Here is a 17944-nt window from a genome sequence, read left to right on the forward strand (position 1 = left end):
ATGCAGAGACATAATAGTGGTCCTTTTGATAATTAACATTCCTAAGGCAATGAACTGGCAGAATCTGTAGGACGCCGGGCGAAATGCTTAACGGCATTTCGCCCGTCGCTACGTTCCGAGTTCAAATTCCACCGAAGTCGACTTTGCTTTTCATCCTTTCGGGGTCGATAAAATAAGCAGTAGTTGAGCCCTAGGGTCGATGCAATTACTCCTCCTCCGAAAAGTAACATTCTTGAGGCGATGAACTGGCAGATTCGTTAGCATGCCGAGCAAAATGCTTAGCAGCATTTCGTCCGGCTTTTTACGTTCTGAGTTCAAATTCCACCGAATCTGAGGTCAACTTTGCATTTCATCCTTTCGTGGTCGATGAACAAAGTACCGGTTGTAATCGACTCATCTCCCCCACAAACTTGCTAGTCTTGTTCCAAAATTTGAAACCGGTTATAAGCATTTCTAAATTTGACCCAAAGATATAGATGATTTGAGGGAAGGGTATTTGGTCATAAATGTCATCGTCAATACTTGAGTCAAACTTTCTTCTATCGACGCCAAAGCCCGAAAGGTAAATATAATCACTGTAGGGTTTGAACTCAGAATGGTAGTAAAGGGATGCCAACAAATGTCGCCAGCAATTTGTTCGATGCACTGTTAGTTCTGCAAATTCATTATTGTTATCATAATAAAGGTGGTGAGTTGGCAGAATTTTTACTGCACCGGACAAAATGCTTTGCACCGAGGTCTTCTTAGCCTATAATCCTTTGGGAGGGGGGTCGATAAAAAAAGTATGAGTGAAACATTGGGGACGATGCATCGTCCACTGACTCTCATCCCTGAAATTACTGGCCTTGTGCCAACAGAAGAAAAATTTCTTGTTTTTTTTTTAATGTTTACTTATGTTTTTATGTCAAAACCCTCTGCCCCTTGCTTTTGTATAGTCCGTTTTGTTTTCTGTTCAGCCCTTGTGGCTAATAAAGAAAGGATAATAATAATAAAATAATCAGAAAAGTATCAGATAGCTGAAAAGAATAGATAGCGTGGTACGGTAGGCTGCAGGTAGTAGTAAGCCCGCTAGGCATGTAAGACTCGGGGAGCTCCAACGAAACCTGTGATAAGGAGAAATAATAATAATAATAATAATAATAATAATAATAACAATAATAATTGGCTCTCATGGCTTCTGATCTTAATTGATTGGAAGCGTCATCATGTACATTGTTTTGTCTTGGTATCACAGATGGGGTACAGCAAATATTCTACTTAATACCACAGATTTGCAAGCAGTGGCTCTCATGGCTTCTGATCTTAATTGATTGGAAGTGTTATTATGTACATTGTTTTGTCTTGGTATAACAGATGGGCTATAGCAAATATTCTGCTTAATACCACAGATTTGATGCCCGGATGCAGAACCAGGCAGTGGCTCTCATGGCTTCAGATCTTAATTGATTGGAAGTGTTATCATGTACATTGTTTTGTCTTGGTATAACAGATGGGCTACAGTAAATATTCTGCTCAATACCACAGATTTGCTTGTCAGTTGTTTGACTTTAACCAGTTGAGCATGGTTGCTGGCGATATGTGCATCTGTGATCATGAGCAGAAGTAGTGGGGGAGCATCATCCATATGTTGAGAGGAATTCTTTGAGGTTTGAATAACTCGCCTTTGGAAACATGGGTGTTTTGCTCAACATCCTTAAACAATACAAATCCCCGGTAGACACAATATCTTCAATCAACAACCTCACGATATTGCATACTGTGCGACGTCTATAATAATAATAATAATAGTAATAATAATAATAATAATTCTGTGAGATGAGGTTTTAGATCTTGCATGATTCTTTTTGTTACATAGTTGCTAATTTTAATTTGCTTTTTAATTTATATTGTATTTGCGAGTTTATGAAGTGGTTCTCTATCATGCACATTGGCATGCCTTACAACTGCAAGCCTATTCAGGATTTTCTGTTTCATTTCTTTCTGTGTTCTTCAGCAAATATGTGGTCTTCAAATACTGTTTCTTTACCACTTTCGTCACTATCGTTATCAGGTTCATTACATTTTATTTCTTCAGACATTTGCATGTTCTGGTCAGATGGCGGTCTTTCAGTTGAGACTCGTGGAGGGTTGTTCTCTTCGTCTGATTCTTTATTTCCTTTCTGTTTTATATCCAAGTCATTCTCCGATGCGTGCCTGAACGCGGTTAATCCGCTATCAGTGAGTTTATCATTTCTAAAGATAACCCTCCTAATATTTGCTAACTTGTTTTTGTCCAAATATCGTCTGCTGTCTTTATTTCGTATTCTCCATATTTGATACGAGTGTGCAGCATGTTTCTTTTCTGAAGGGCTACCTAATAAGCGTAGTAATAAGCGTATATTACTCCATGAGTCCTTTCGATTCTCTTACAGTTCTCTTTCTGTGGTGGCTTTTTTGGTGAATTTGGAGGGATCGAGTTGGGGAAGTTCCCGTTCAAGAGATTATCCAGGTTTGTATTCAGAGAAAAGTTTGTGTCAGTGGATGATTTTTTGACCCCAGGCTGGATGCGCTTCGAACTTATCCATAGGAAAAGCGATTCGGTGTACTGTTGTAGTTTTCGTTTTTGTTACGTAAGATGTTTTTGTGCTACATTAAAATCATTAGTATTTGAGTCCCGTGTCCAAGATGAAGAGACGGTTATAATATCTGCTACTACTGTCAACTCCGCCATTATTACTGTTATGTTTACTTCCAGCTTACTGTTATAGCAGCAGTGGACGTCGTTAGTTAGCACCAATACCGCCATGGCCTGTATCACTGCAGTCAGCCTTTATACCCATGGTAACAGGGTAGCGGTAATCATCGTTGTTATGAGCTGCTGCAGAATTCATTTAAGTCTGCCATCTTTGCTCCTGCTACTGAGTAATGTTAAAGGTTTATAGTTTCGACGTTTATCTTGTACTTGAGATAATCGTAAATGCGTGAGGGATAGATGGATAGCAGGAGGAAGATAAGTAGCTTGGTAAAAAACACAGCCTAATACCAGGAGTCTGTGAACAAGTTCAACAGATGGTGACAAGATCAACAAGGGATCTGGCTTACACAAAAGGAGCGAGTAATCTCTACAGCAGATGTTAAATATGTGTTTACTACCAAAGTGACCTTGAAAGAAACAAATCACTTTCTTCCGTTTTAAGTACTGATAGTATATATGTACACACACACACACACACACACACTGAAATTTACACCGTTGATTTTTTTTCTTTCTATAGGTTTTGTTGTGACTTACAGTTTTCGTAATTGGGCAGTTTGTAAATATTGACAGTTGCTTATCTCTTGTATTTTTTTATTTTTCAGTTTTTGGAGAGCGTTTGGAGGAGCTGCACTTTTTTTCCAGGATACGAAGGAGCGTGTTCGAGACGCTAGAAGAAATTAAAAGATTATGTATTCAGAGAGTTACTTATTTTGAAATTGCTAAAGTTAGACAATCGAGGGTGTTTAATGGTGTTTTTGCAATAAAAAGAGACGTTCACATATTCGAATAGTCATGGAGAAAGGAAAGATTAAATATTCACACAAAAAAAGTGCCGATACTGCAACGATGAGATTGAAACAGTAAACCACCTAATCTCTGGGTGTAAGGTTTTAGCACCAGTAGAGTATAAATGAAGACATGACAGAATTGGTCAATATATAAGCAGGTTAATATGTCGGCATTATAAAATCAAAACTGCTGACAAATGGTACAAACACCACCCTGACGCTGTAACTGAGGGAGAAAATGTAACAATTCTTTGAGACTTCCCAGTATGTACAGGTCGGACCATTAAGGCAAATAAACCAGATATTGTTGTGAAAGACCAAAACAATAAAGTCTGTTTATTGATTGACATGAGTATGCCCTGTGACCATCATATCTCGGCAAAAGAATTTGATAAGCTCAGAAAATATAAAGATCTGCTAATCGAAATTGAAAGGATGCGGCATCTCAAGACGGTTACAATACCAATGATTGTAGGAGCACTTGGAATGATCAGAAAAGGAACTGAAAATTATTTGAGAATGATCCCTGGTTTACCATCCATGCAGGATAATTCACCTCTGGAAACATAGGCGTTTCGTTCAACATCCTTAAACAACCCTTATTCAGGGACCTTCTGAGAGGGATGGGCTACTCGGCCTAAAGAAAATTCTAACTGGGCCACACCTGCAAGGTGATGCGCTGTTTATCTTGAAATAAGATCACCATGTCGCGCACATATGGTTGTGATGCCTGTGCCTGGTGTACCCTTATCAGACGGGTAGTCATGATGGGTATACTGGGCATCGTATATTTTACCCCGGTGTCATTTTGATAATATCAGGCTTGTGTAGGATGTAAGATTGCAAAGATTAAGCACTATACAAGAAACTGAAAACGAATGAAACTGAAAATAGGTGGGTAAAGAAAAGAATGCATGGTCAATTTCATAGGGATGTCGAAGATAAGACACACAGAGAAAAAAGAACCGGAAACGGAGGCTCTAATCTGTGCTGCCCAGCAGCAAGCACTAAGAATAAACTACAAAAAATACAGAAGAGACAACACAGCAGAAAGTGATAAGTGCAGAATCTGTGGACAAAACGGTGAAACCGTATGGCACATTACCAGCCAATATACGCCACTAGCCCAGAAGGAATATAAGAGACGCCACGACAATACAGGCAGGCTTGTCCACTGGACACATTGCAACAAGTATGGACATGACAGAGCAAAAAATTGGTACAACCTCAAGCCTGAAGACATCGTCGAAAATAGAAATGCAATGATCCTATGAGATTTTGATTCAGTGCGACCATGAGATAGAGAATAGGAAGCCAGACATTTGAGAAAGAAAACAAACTATGCTGGATCATAGATATAGCATGCCCAACTGACAGCAAGGTATGCGATAAGGAAGAAAGAAAAGTCGAGAGATATGACAGGTTAGCTTGGAAAGTTAAGCAGTTGTGATCGAAGAAAAAGGTGATGGTAGTACCAATAATTGTCGGAGCCCTGGGAACAGTGAGCATAAATCTTGAGAAGTACGTGGAACAAATAGGGGCTGCAATAAGGGTGGAACACTTGCAAAAAACAACACTACTAGGAACCGCTCGAATACTCCGGAAGGTGCTCGGAAAATAAGAGGCGTTACCTTAGTTCACTGGTAGTTAACAGCTGACACTGTAGTACATTTCCAGCATTAGAAGCTGTGCAAAGGCAATAATAATAACAACAATAATAATAATAATAATAATAATAATAATAATCTGGTGCATACACAACATAGAATGTGTGTCAAATAGCCAGCCTGTGTTAATTAGAGAGATTATGCTAAACCAACTTCGGCACCTCATGGGGTTGCTTACATTGCTAAAGATAGTAACCAAATCTACCCAAACTATTTCCTTTAGTCTTCGGGATTTACTATTTCGGAAAAAGAAAAAAAAGGAAGATAGTGATGGCTATAACTTGAGTATAAACTTATTCCATCAGTGCTTTACTTGATGTTAACAACAATATCAACAACAACAACAACAAACCTCCTGCGTGGCATAAAAAATTATTGTTAGTGCAAACTATAATATTACTAAAGAAAAATTGGGTAAAGAAAGAAAATCAAACGAATTTTGAATAACTATGAAGAATTTGGTAGACTAATTTTTCCAAGGATTGTATTAAAAAATAATTCCCCAGAGTAATGAATATAAATAAAGCAGAAGCCAGACAGCAGCGACAAAGGAAAACAGGACTTCTGGGAGGTTTTATTGTTATATGAAAGGAAACGGAGCAAAAGCTAGAAATATGAAACTTAATACGGACAGACTTAAAGGCGACAAACTAGAAGAATCGTTAGCACGCCGGATAAAATGCTTAGTGACATTTCTTCCAACTTTATGTTCTGAGTTCAAATGTCACTGAGATCGACTTTGCTTTTCATCCTTTCGGGGTCGATAAAGTTCATGCCTTGTGACTAGAGTAGAAATAACAACTATGCAGTAAGTGGTGGAGTCTCCGTCGATTTTGATGGTAAGAAAATGAAGTTTGAGAATATGGCTATAACCACCTCATAAGGAAGGAAGAAAACGGCATTTAAGGCATTGTGTGCGCGTGAGGTAGTGGAGTATGAGAAATTTGAAATTCTGTGGGAAAAAAAACTTTCAGAATCGAAATTCTTGTATGAAACACAGCAGTACTCAAAATAAAAGGGAGAAAATCCATGGAAATCCTTGTCGTTTTCCTTTCTCATGGGGTAGCGATAAAATAAATAAAATTATGTCGTCGAGCGTTCATTTGTTTGACGAACCGAAATCGTACACGTGATATTAATGTATACGTGTCTGGTTGTTCTTCAGACACCTGTGTAGCCTTCACATAAGTCTTATGCTGAATAAGTATGACACAATGTGACGGTGCTGGACTTTGGAATTGCATGTAAAATTCAGAGCGAAAAAAACCCAAAGGAACAGAGAGAGAGAGAGAGAGAGAGAGAGAGAGAGAGAGAGAGAGAGAATGGTCTTAGTATTAGGCTGGTACTTTATTTACCGAATCTGGAAGAATGAAAGAGGTTGACCTCGACACGGCTGGATTTGAACTGAGATCACAGACTGCCAAAACGAATATCGCATGGCATTTTACACGACATTCTTAAGAGATTTTACCACCTTAATCCAAGAAGTAACCAGGCTGTTGCCATGCATTTTCGGCTGGAATATATAAAATTCCAAACATCTGACTCAAATATTAACAAATTAATTATGAGCAACAACTACGACATGCTAGGTAGGAGGGAGGGCGGAAAAGCTGTAATAACTTAAAAGCTTTTGATCCTATGTTTGTTCCATTAGGGCCGAACTTGTTGGTATTAAACAACGACGATAAAACTTCTACGCGTGACATGTAAAAAAACAAAAAAAAGAAGCACGATAGAATAAAAACTGTAATATTAATAACTAAAAATTGGATAAAATCAAGAGAAAATTTTACGTAGCAATCCAGAAAGTAACTAAGTTGCTGCAATGAAAATATGAGTGAAATAGAAAGAGTTTCACACTTCTTATTAAAATATTGACAAATTAATTCTAAACGAGAAATATGGCATGTTAGGTTGCCGAGAGAAAAACGCAATAAAATCGTAAAATGTAGCGTTTTATAGGCAACTGAAGGAAAATCGATACTAATTCCTGAATCATAAGAGATACCCAACTTTTAGGAACTCGAGGTCAAAAGCATGTCTGTTTGCAAAGTGTGTCAGTTATTCTATGTAAGAATTATAAATCACCATGAAAAAGAATATAAATATTTTTCTTTTTGAAAACAGAAATGGTGTTGCGTAAAGTTCATACGGCTACCGACGTCAACAGAGCTGTCACAAGATGATGACCTGCTAGAAATAACAATCTGCTTGAACGACAGGACAGAGGCTAAAAACACCAATATTAATTACAAAATCGGTTTGTTCATTGAGTGAATGAAGGGGGTGCACCGTTCGCTCGACTTGCTAGAAGTAATTGCCTACACTCTCTCCAATCACACTTTTGTGTTTTTAAAAAGGAATAATGTAGTCTTAGATGCTTTATGTCTAAATTAAAAACAAAAAAGACTGAAGAGTTAAAGCTGGAACGATTTTGATAATATTTCTGCTCAATCAAAACAGATCTGGACTTAAGCAACAACAACAACAACAACAGCAACAACAATAGCAGCAGCAGCAACAACAGCGACAACAACTCGCACATAGACGATCAAAATGTAGAAAATATGCAAAACGCTTCAGGAACGGAAAGCAACAAATAAATGAATCAAACTAATGTCGTAAATAAAGAGCTAGGAGAGTTAGGTGTTTCGGACAGTAGTTCTTCATCATAAACCAGTTGTAAAGTAAAAACAGAATAAATAAATAAGGCTTTAATCGGCCCGGGGCTATAGTAGAAGACACTTTCCCAAGGTGCTACAGAAGCCATGTGGTTGGTAAGCAAGCTACTTACCACACAGCCACTCCTCCGCCTATGATTAGGTCAATATAATTAAAACTGAAAAACCACGACTAATGAAATAATAGACATCGTTTTTCGAATTGACTGCTGTTGTAATACGCTTGACTGGAAATCATAGTGAAACAGCGAAAGTAATTAAATAGAAATCAGCAAAAATAACGTTTAAATTTATCGGTAGCTAAGTAAAACCAAACATTTAGAAAAATATATCTTAACACAGACCTCAATAGAATATTTTTGTAATGGTAAATAAGTGGAAGCGCAATGACCCAGTGGTAATGGCCCAGTGGTTAGGCAGCGGACTCGCGGTCGTAGGATCGCGGTTTCGATTCCAGATCGGTCGTTGTGAGTGTTTATTGAGCGAAAATACCTAAAAGCACCACGAGGCTCTAACAAGGAGTGGTGGCGAATCCTGCTGTACTCTTTCACCCCAACTTCCTCTCACACTTACTTCCTGTTTCTGTTGTGCCTGTAATTCAAAGGGTCAGCCTTGTCACACTGTGTCACGCTGAATATCCCCGAGAACTACGTTAAGGGTACACGTGTCTGTGGAGTGCTCAGCCACTTGCACATTAATTTCACGAGCAGGCTGTTCCGTTGATCGGAGCAACTGGAACTCTCGTCGTCGTAACCGACGGAGTGCCACGACTAATGGTAAATATCCTGGAAACTAATTGCTGTAAGTTTCCAGACATAGCTCATGTGGAAAATTAATGCAAGTCACGAACCAAACAAATGATTTACATCCTCAGTATGGAACCGGCCCTGTCAGATTATTGATATGTTACTTTTAAAAATGACTAAGAATTGTGTGATTGCGAATAGAAAGAAGTTGATATTAGACTACTGTATTTTAACGTATATTCTTTTACTTGTTTCAGTCGTTTGACTGCGGCCATGCTAGAGCACCACCTTTAGTCGAGCAAATCGACTCCAGGACTTATTCTTTGTCAGCCTAGTACTTATTCTATTGGTTTGTTTTTGCTGAACCGCTAGTATTACAAAAACGTAAACACACCAGCATCGGTTGTCAAGCGATGTTGGGGGGGGGGGGAGAAAACACAGACACACACACACGCTCGCACACACACATTGGCACTATGTAAACGGTTTGATCGATTTCAAAAATCGTAGAAAACAGATTTCTTTACTTAATTTGCCTAAACTATTTTCGCTTGATTTCACGTATTTTCATTTACAGTAGAACCTCGCATTACGAGTGCCCCATTGTACGAGTAATTTGCTGTACGTGCCGAGACTCGTGCGAATTTTTGTGTTGAAGCACGAGCGGAAATCCGCAGCTCGAGCACACAAATCGTTCCATCTTTAAGCTAATTCAGTTGACAAAACCAGTTTGCATAATTCTTTTGCATTCTCTTTTTTACAATTGGCATTTTATTTATAACTACACTTTTTCTGTTTTAAGACCCATAAAAATTTTTTTGAGTGGTTTTTGTAAGGCTGGAACGGATTAATTGTATTTTAGTTAATTTCAAAGGGGGAAATTGATTTGTAAAACGAATAAATCGTAAGACGAGTTCGGTCATGGAACGAATTAAACTCGTACTGCGAGGTATCACAGTATTAATTATTTTCGGGAGTAAAACAATCGTTTGATTAATGTCTATCAAGAAAATAATACACATAATTTTCGATATTACCGTCGATGTTTAACCCCAGGTCTATCCTGATGTAGCAGACCACGATACGTTTAATTCCAGGTCAGTATAATCCGGAAACGCACCATAAATGATGCGCTTATTTAGTTCCCAGCCAGTCCTGGTCTAAAGGATATGGTACGTCGAATCTCAGGTCAATTCTGATTTCTTTATTGCCCACGAGGGGCTAAACATAGAGGAGACAAACAAAGATAGACAAAGGGATTAAGTCGATTATGCCGACCCCAGTCCGTAACTGGTACTTAATTTATCGACCCTGAAAGGATGAAAGGCAAAGTCGACCTCGGCGGAATTTAAACTTAGAACGTAACGGCAGACGAAATACCGCTAAGCATTTCGCCCGGCGTGCTAACGTTTCTACCAGCTCGAAGATTATGGCACATTTAGCTTCAGGTTAATCACTATCAAAATGACTGTAATACGTTTAGCTCCCAGTTAGCTTTGATTTAGAAGACTGTGACACATAGGTCATTCAACCAATGATAGTTCGATCGGAGTTCCAGCAGTATTTAAATTTTTTATCTTTTATCCAAGAAATGACACACTGGGTAGTGCTACCCAGTGAGTCGTTTCTTTCCTTTAAGTGGTAGTGTCTAATTTGAGTGAGCTTTCGATTGATTTTATAGCCGGATCAAATGATCTGGTAAAGACTCTTTAGTTTGGATGGTTTGATGTAGTTGCGTTGCTACGCCAGTTCTGACTGAGCAGATATATAATCCAAGACATTCCAGCCATTATTCACATAACAGTAAGGCGGCGAGCTGGCAGAATCGTTAGCACGCCGAGCGAAATGTTTAACGGTATTTCGTCTGCCGCTACATTCTGAGTTCAAATTCCGCCGAGGTTGACTTAGCTTTTTATCCTTTTGGGGTCGATTAAATAAGTACCAGTTACGCACTGGGCTTAATGTAATCGACTTAATCCCTTTGTCTGTCCTTGTTTGTCCCCTCTATGTTTAGTCCCTTATGGGCAATAAAGAAATAAATATTATCTAATGTGTCCTTCTGGATTTCAAGACGTTTCATGGGATGGCGCATGGCCTAGTGGTTGGGAATTCGCACTCGCGATCACCAGATCGTATGTTCGATTCCCAGACCGGGCAGCGGATATGCTCTCTTGAGGAAACATTTCATTTCACGTTGCTCAGTGCTGTGTGGAGACCAGCATACCAAAGAATAGACCCAACGTTTCCTTTGCGTGTCGTAAAAAAAAGGCGATTAAAAGAGGTTGAGGTAGGATTTGCACTGCGACCCCGTCAGTCCCTCACCAGCAACGACTAACCAAAACAGACCCATGGGTTGGAAGCTTGCCGCCTGAGTAGTGTAAAGGTGTCATCCGTCACGAATACTAGGGAGTCACCAACAAATGGTGGAGTCTGCTATGTTACTACTACCACCATCACTACTACTACTACTGTTGCTCATGTGAAATTTGAGAGAGATTTAGCTGTTATTTCTAGCTGGTCAAACTACCATGTAAAGACCTCTCCCGACTCGAGTTCATTATTTGTGTTATTTGGTCGGGTTCTGTTTCATTTTTTTTTCATTTTTCATTTTATCTAGTTTCAGCTCATGAGCTGTGGCCATGCTGTGGCACCGTCATTAAACAAGTTCCCGTGCCGGGAATCGAATATAATATGGATATAATTTTAAAAAATATTAGACATGCACTGACTGATTGTATTTTACTTGAGCTTTATTATCAATGAAATAGATAATTAGTTAATAAATCAATTGATTGATTGATTAATTAGTTTTTTCGTCATAGTCTGTGATCCTATCAGTTATGACGTGCCCCTCATGCACTTCTTCCGTGCTAATGTCTATCTTAGTGTTTGTTTGTATCTCGGGTTAGACTTCACCATTGATAAGGTCACAGGCTGTAACGAAACAACTTTCATGAACTAGTTTATTTATTAGCCACACATCTAATTAATTGATAATAAAACGGAAATAAATTACTGCCGGCTCGTGTGCTTTATTTGCATCACGACTGTCCAAAAGTACAGCAATATAAATAACACCATCAAAAGTACAAGAATATCTGTTTCAAAAGCCGAATTCTAACCAAGAATCTGGTTACAAAAAAATGAAAAAGCAAAAGTTTTAAATAGATTTATCACCTAATATAGCTGAATGTCTGCAATTTTCATATTAGTATTTAGAACTATTTTCACATGAGTAAAACAATACTATTTTTTTACCCAAGTCATACTTGATAAATCACATTCAATATTAGTGTTAAGACAAGGCAGCAAAATCGTCAACACGTTGAAAAATGCTAAGAGGCATATTTTCCGGCTCTTTACGTTCTGTGTTCAAATTCTGCCACAGGTGAGCTTTATTTGATAACCAGTTGATCTAGCAAGCGGGGCCTCATATCAGTGAGGGCGGCCGGTGCGCATTGATGCCGTCGAGAGATAGGCCCCGAAACGGCGCGCATTCTCTCCTGATGACGCCATAAACTTCCTGACTTCCGGTATGCGGAGTTCTCGACTGGTGGCACTTGCATGTGCAAGTTGTTTGCAAAACATCGAGACCGATAAAATTAATACAAGTTGAGCATTGGAATTGACTTAATCCTTTCCTCCGAAATTGCTGGCCGCCTTGTGCCGAAATTTGAAACGAATTGTAAAAAGTCACCAATTTAGTGTGAGTGGTCACTAGTTTAAAGTATGAAAGTATTCGTGAAAAAGTCCATTAGATGCACTTTTGAGAAGCATGTCTAGATGAATATCAGAAGGCAGTTTTTAAACAAAACATTATAATTTTATTAAAATGGTAATGAGAGCTGAGCAAGTGATGGGCGAAGCGGGTGTATATGTAGGAGTCAGAGAAAAGCGATTAAACGATTGAACAAATGATTTAGTTGTAAGCCGTAAAAAGTTTAGCAGAGACGAAGCTAGCTTAGACGGAAATAAAGCACTCATGATATAGGTAGAGTTATGTTGATATGGACTAACTGAAAAGGTGCTCGCAAGGCGAAGTTGACAAAAGGGAAATAGGATGTCCATGATGTGACTTGCCGGGTGGAATGCTTAGTCGTATTTCGTCTGCCGTTACGTTCTGAGTTCAAATTCCGCCGAGGTCGACTTTGCCTTTCATCTTTTCGGGGTCGATTAAATAAGTACCAGTTACGTACTGGAGTCGATGTAATCGACTTAACCTTTGTCTGTCCTTGTTTGTCCTCTCTTTGTTTAGCCCCTTGTGGGCAATAAAGAAATAAATATGACTCAGAAGTTTGTGGCGTTAAGTTGGTGAGAAAGACAAAAGGCAGATCCCATCTTTAGAGAACCGATGTGGTTCGTCTCGTGTTCTTCCGCTGACTTAAAAAACAAAAAAAAAACGACATTAGTCAGTGAAGTGGAATCCTCTTCAATATTTATCCTATCAATCCCCATCATTTTTTTTTTTGGTAAACTGCAAAGTTTCAGGGATGTAAACAAACCAACAACGATTGGCATGTCATGAGAGCTAAACACTAACACAAAAACATAGGCAGAAATGCACATACGAACACACGCACACACATATAAATTCATTAAAAAGGTATTGATTGATCCGGGATTATCATAGCTTCTATCGTTTTGGCTGATTTAATGAATTAAGTAAAACCTCATTTAGTAAACCCTCGTTAGTGGACAATGGCAGGCTTAGTACGAGATGAAATTTGACGAAAGTAAACAAAATATCAGAAAATTTAAGTATTAAAAGCTGTTATTTTTAATAATAAATTGCATTGTTAGCCATATTACATTGCAGAGAAAATTCAGTCTGAAGTTGTCTAAGTAATAAAGATGACCATCAAAATAATATGGATATTGCAAACGTTCGCCTCATAAATGTCAGTTATCCATTTGAAAAGCATTGTTAATAATGCAAATCAAGTAGAGTAGATTTTGTACTTGACAAGTTGAACTCATTTGCTATTAGTAGACACAAGGAAACCGTTTTGAAGAGTACGAGAGAGAGAGAGAGAGAGAGAGAGAGAGAGAGAGAGAGAGAGAGAGAGAGAGAAAGAGAGAGAGGGAGAGAGAGAGAAAGAGAGAGAGAGAGAGGGAGAGGGAGAGGGAGTGAGGGAGAGAGAGGGAGAGGGAGTGAGGGAGAGAGAGGGAGAATTTTATACTCAAGCTTAACGATGTTTTAAGCGAAGCTGTTCCTCACATTTCTGAGTTCAATATTGTGTTGTATATCAGAATCGTTTTGCAGCTTAACGAAGTGAACTTCCGTCAAAGGACCAGAATAATATGGTTCTAAGAATGCAAACATCGGCTTTTCGTTGTCAAGATGAAGCTAAGTTATCCGAAAGTAAGGAAAGCTATTCTGAATTAATCTTCTGTTTTGCTAATTTTGCTTAAAATTCATTAGAAATTTGTTACTGTTTATAAATGGTAACCCCTAAGTATTTAAACCGGTGTAAATTAATCAATTAGCACTGACTTTTTGGATTAAATTAAAAGGAGTGTTACGAAATGTTATAGGTGAAAGAGTGGCTGTGTGGTAAGTAGCTTGCTTACGAACCACATGGTTCTGGGTTCAGTCCCAACCTTGGGCAAGTGTCTTCTACTTTAGCCTCGGGCCGACCAAAGCCTTGTGAGTGGATTTGGTAGACAGAAACTGAAAGAAGCCCGTCGTATATATGTATGTATGTATGTGTGTGTGTATATGTTTGTATGATTGTCCACCCAACATGGCTTGACAACCGATGGTGGTGTGTTTACATCCCGTAAATTAGCGGTTCGGCTAAAGAGACCGATAGAATAAGTACTAGGCTTACAAAGAATAAGTCCTGGGGTCGATTAGCTCGACTAAAGGCGGTGCTCCAACATGGTCACAGTCAAATGACTGAAACAAGTAAAAGAGTAAATGAATATATTTCGCCATTTTAACTTTAACGTTCAGAACAATTTTTTTTTTGGTATAAATTTTCCAATTAGAAACTAGAAATTTTGAAGTAATGAATTTCGTCCAGCGAAAAACTCATAAAAATTGTCACTATTGCAATTCTGAAGTTTGATCATAGGATATAATGATTGTTGGTGTGCACTGTTAGTTTTGGTTTTACTTGTTGATTATTATCTGCTGTAATGTTTCTGTCACCTGTCCAGGTAGTTTGGATACAGGCAAGTTGATACATGTTAGTGTTTTCATATATCATCGCAAGATATCGATTTTTGGCAATCAGTTTCCAGTAAGCTTTGTAACCTGGGAGTTTTACAATTATTATACAGAAAGCATTCGGAAATTTTCCTTCATCTCATTCATTGATGTAATGAAGGTGCGTTGATCAAAACGGTTGCGCTTTGGATGAGCATACTTTGTGATTTCTTCGTTCAAAATTTCTTCAAGGAAAATTTGAAGAAAATACTCAAGAGGCTTTAATTGAAAGATTTTGCAAGGCCTACATCACTAACCAAAGCATCCGTGTGATGATATGATCGAGTGATAATTCGACTCTTGTGCAAAATTGATAAACCCTGATATCACTTAGATATCTGGTGTGTGCAGATGAGATGGAAATACCACTCGAATTATTTTCTCCAAGTCCAAGCTCTCTTTCTCTAATTAAATCATTTATGATGATAATAAATAAATCATTTGTAAGTATCACTGTATGCTATTTCACCGTTTGAGGTATTAACCATCACGGTGTTTGATTATGCGTTACGTTGAGAGATATGGGGAAATTTATGGAAATGTTCTTGGATTTAATGATATTAGAGAACATAAAAGTGGTCAGGTTATTTCTGATTTAGCTATAAAGAATCTAGATACTCTAAGTTTTCAATACTCTGGCTGTCATAGTAAGCAAAGTTAATAATGTACTGGAGTTCAGACGAAAGCCAGTGTTTGTGTGTGTGTGTGTGTGTGTGTGTGTGACTGAGGGAGAGAAAGAGAGAGAGAAAGAGAGAGAGAGAGAGAGAGAGAGAGAGAGAGAGAGAGAGAGAGAGAGACTACTACAGTTGTTTTTGTTTTCATCTTTATGCTAATAAGCTTAATAAATTTTGAATTCAAACTGTTTCTAACATTTTTGACTGCAATATTGAATAGCATATCATCTTTGTGCAACCCAATGAAGCGAAATTTCAGTTGCCGACATTGTGGGGAAATGCTTACCAAAGCTTGATTCAGTTCTATCGAAGAAACTGTTAAAGAGAATAAAGATATAAAGAATCTTTTTTGACATTCTGCAAAATCCAGAAATGGCTTGCTGATAAAAAAAATAAAATAACGCTGTATAAGGATTTTCAACAGGCATAGAAAAAAATCGACTTTATTTTTTGTTTTAATCGAAATAGCTTTGTATATTTTTTTTATTTACTGAACATGATCTTAAGGTATTGCAAACGAAATATAAGGATATCGTTTTTAGCTATATTATTGTTGAAAGAACTGTTTCCAAAATTGAAAAAAACGAGAAAAGCTAAATTTGATGCCATCTGGAATTTGGTAGAAGAAAAAAAATGGCATCTTTCTCTTGAAAAGGAAAGAATAGTCAACTTTCTTCAGGACCCTCCGGATAATATTATTTCTGAATTAAAGACTTACAGAGTCGTTAAAGCATCGGTAAAAAATACTGTTCGGTATTTATTCCGAATCCTTACGTTTTCAGATCAAATCCGTCGAAGTAAAGTTTGGATTGCATATCCCTTGGGTAGAGAAAATGAAGTAACAGCCAAGGCAACAGTCGAGGTAACAGCCAAGTTCTAAGGTTGAGGGTTTCGACAACTCTCCTCTCTTCACAATTGCTGGTCTTGAGCCAAAATAAGAAACAGCTATTACTGGAATAAAAAAAGCAATTTAAATCGGGGAAAAATTTGGATTTGATCGAGTCTTTTAGAGTTGGATTCAGATGTCTGATGAGCCGTAGAACAAATAAGATCATGTGTGTGTGTGTGTGTGTGTGTGTGTGTGTGTGTGTGTCCCTCGGCCATCGCTCGACAACCGATGCTGGTGTGTTTATGTCACCGTAACTTAGCGGTTCGGTAAAAGAGTCCGATAGAATAAGTATAGGCTTACAAAGAATAAGTCCTGGGGTCAATTTCTTCGACTAAAAAAAAACAACAACTCGAGGCTAAAGTGAAACTAATAAAGGAAACTATTGAAGCAAGGAGATGGAAATGGTTGAGTCGAGTTTGTCGCTGTAAACCGAACTCAGTTGTCAGGATCGCTTTATAATGGGCTCCACAAAATAAAAGAAGACGTGGCCAACCAAAGGAAACATGGCGGAGAACAATAGCAAAAGATCTTAAAAGCAGAAGGGTTATCAATGGAAAAAAAATGTCAAGGACGCTTTCAGTGTTAGAACGATCTTGTCACTTCAAGTACCACAAGGCACAATGAGAACCGAATGAACGATGAATGAATGAATGGTTTGATGAGAAGATCAGCTGCGATGATAATGAAGCAATTTTTTTAATAAGATAATAAGAACTAAGAGAATGTGATGAATGTGTCTGAGGAGATTCTAGTCAATTATAGTCTGCTTTTTCGTTATATAATTACATCACGTTGGGTGTTAATTGTATACAGTTTTTACAGTAATGTAGAATGTTTATGTGGAGGCGCAATGGCCCAGTGGTTAGGGAAGCGGACTCGCGGTCATAGGATCGCAGTTTCGATTCCCAGACTAGGCGTTGTGAGTGCTTATTGAGCGAAAATACCTAAAGTGCCACGAGGCTCCGGCAGGGGCTGGTGGTGAACCCTGCTGTACTCTTACACCACAACTTTCTGTCACTCTAACTTCCTGTTTCTGTTGTACCTGTATTTCAAAGGGCCAGCCTTGTCACACTGTGTCACGCTGAATCTCCCCGAGAACTACGTTAAGGGTACACGTGTCTGTGGAGTGCTCAGCCACTTGCACGTTAATTTCACGAGCAGGCTGTCCTGTTGATCGGATCAAATGGAACCCTCGACGTCGTAAGCGACGGAGTGCCAACAACAACAACAGAATGTTTATATATGGTAACAAAATATAAACTTTGAATGTTGTGAACCATAACACATTTAACCTCACGTTCGCTCTAATCAAGCAGAGCTATGATCAAAAGTCATTACAGCTGTAAACAACACACATTTTGTAGCGAAAGCGTTGCATGAAAAAACAAATTGTAGTTCAGTTCATGAATACAAAAAATCGAGAGTTCCACAGGAGAGTTCCACACGAGAAAGTATTCTTGGCTTGTTAGTATGGAAACAGGCATCTATAAGTCTGTGGCTTTCGATTGGCTAAAATTATTCGAAATGTGCCAACTTTAAAAGCGATTA

The 17944-nt window shown here is 38.3% G+C and overlaps 1 long non-coding RNA gene across 2 annotated transcripts in view; it reads right to left on the reverse strand.

The window, feature by feature from the left end:
- Positions 1-627: 627 nt before the first annotated feature.
- Positions 628-17944, reverse strand: part of LOC149133408 (uncharacterized) — a 63546-nt gene continuing 46229 nt past the window's right edge. Inside the window, exon 3 of one of the 2 annotated variants that reach the window (XR_016243728.1) lies at positions 628-3404. This is a non-coding gene — a long non-coding RNA (uncharacterized LOC149133408). Of the gene's footprint in view, positions 3405-12778; positions 13003-17944 lie in introns of those variants that run through there. The other variant, XR_016243729.1, reaches the window with a different exon arrangement.

The sequence above is a fragment of the Octopus bimaculoides genome, chromosome 11 (assembly GCF_046866305.1).
Source record: "Octopus bimaculoides isolate indiv1 chromosome 11, ASM4686630v1, whole genome shotgun sequence".
Lineage (NCBI taxonomy): Eukaryota > Metazoa > Mollusca > Cephalopoda > Octopoda > Octopodidae > Octopus > Octopus bimaculoides.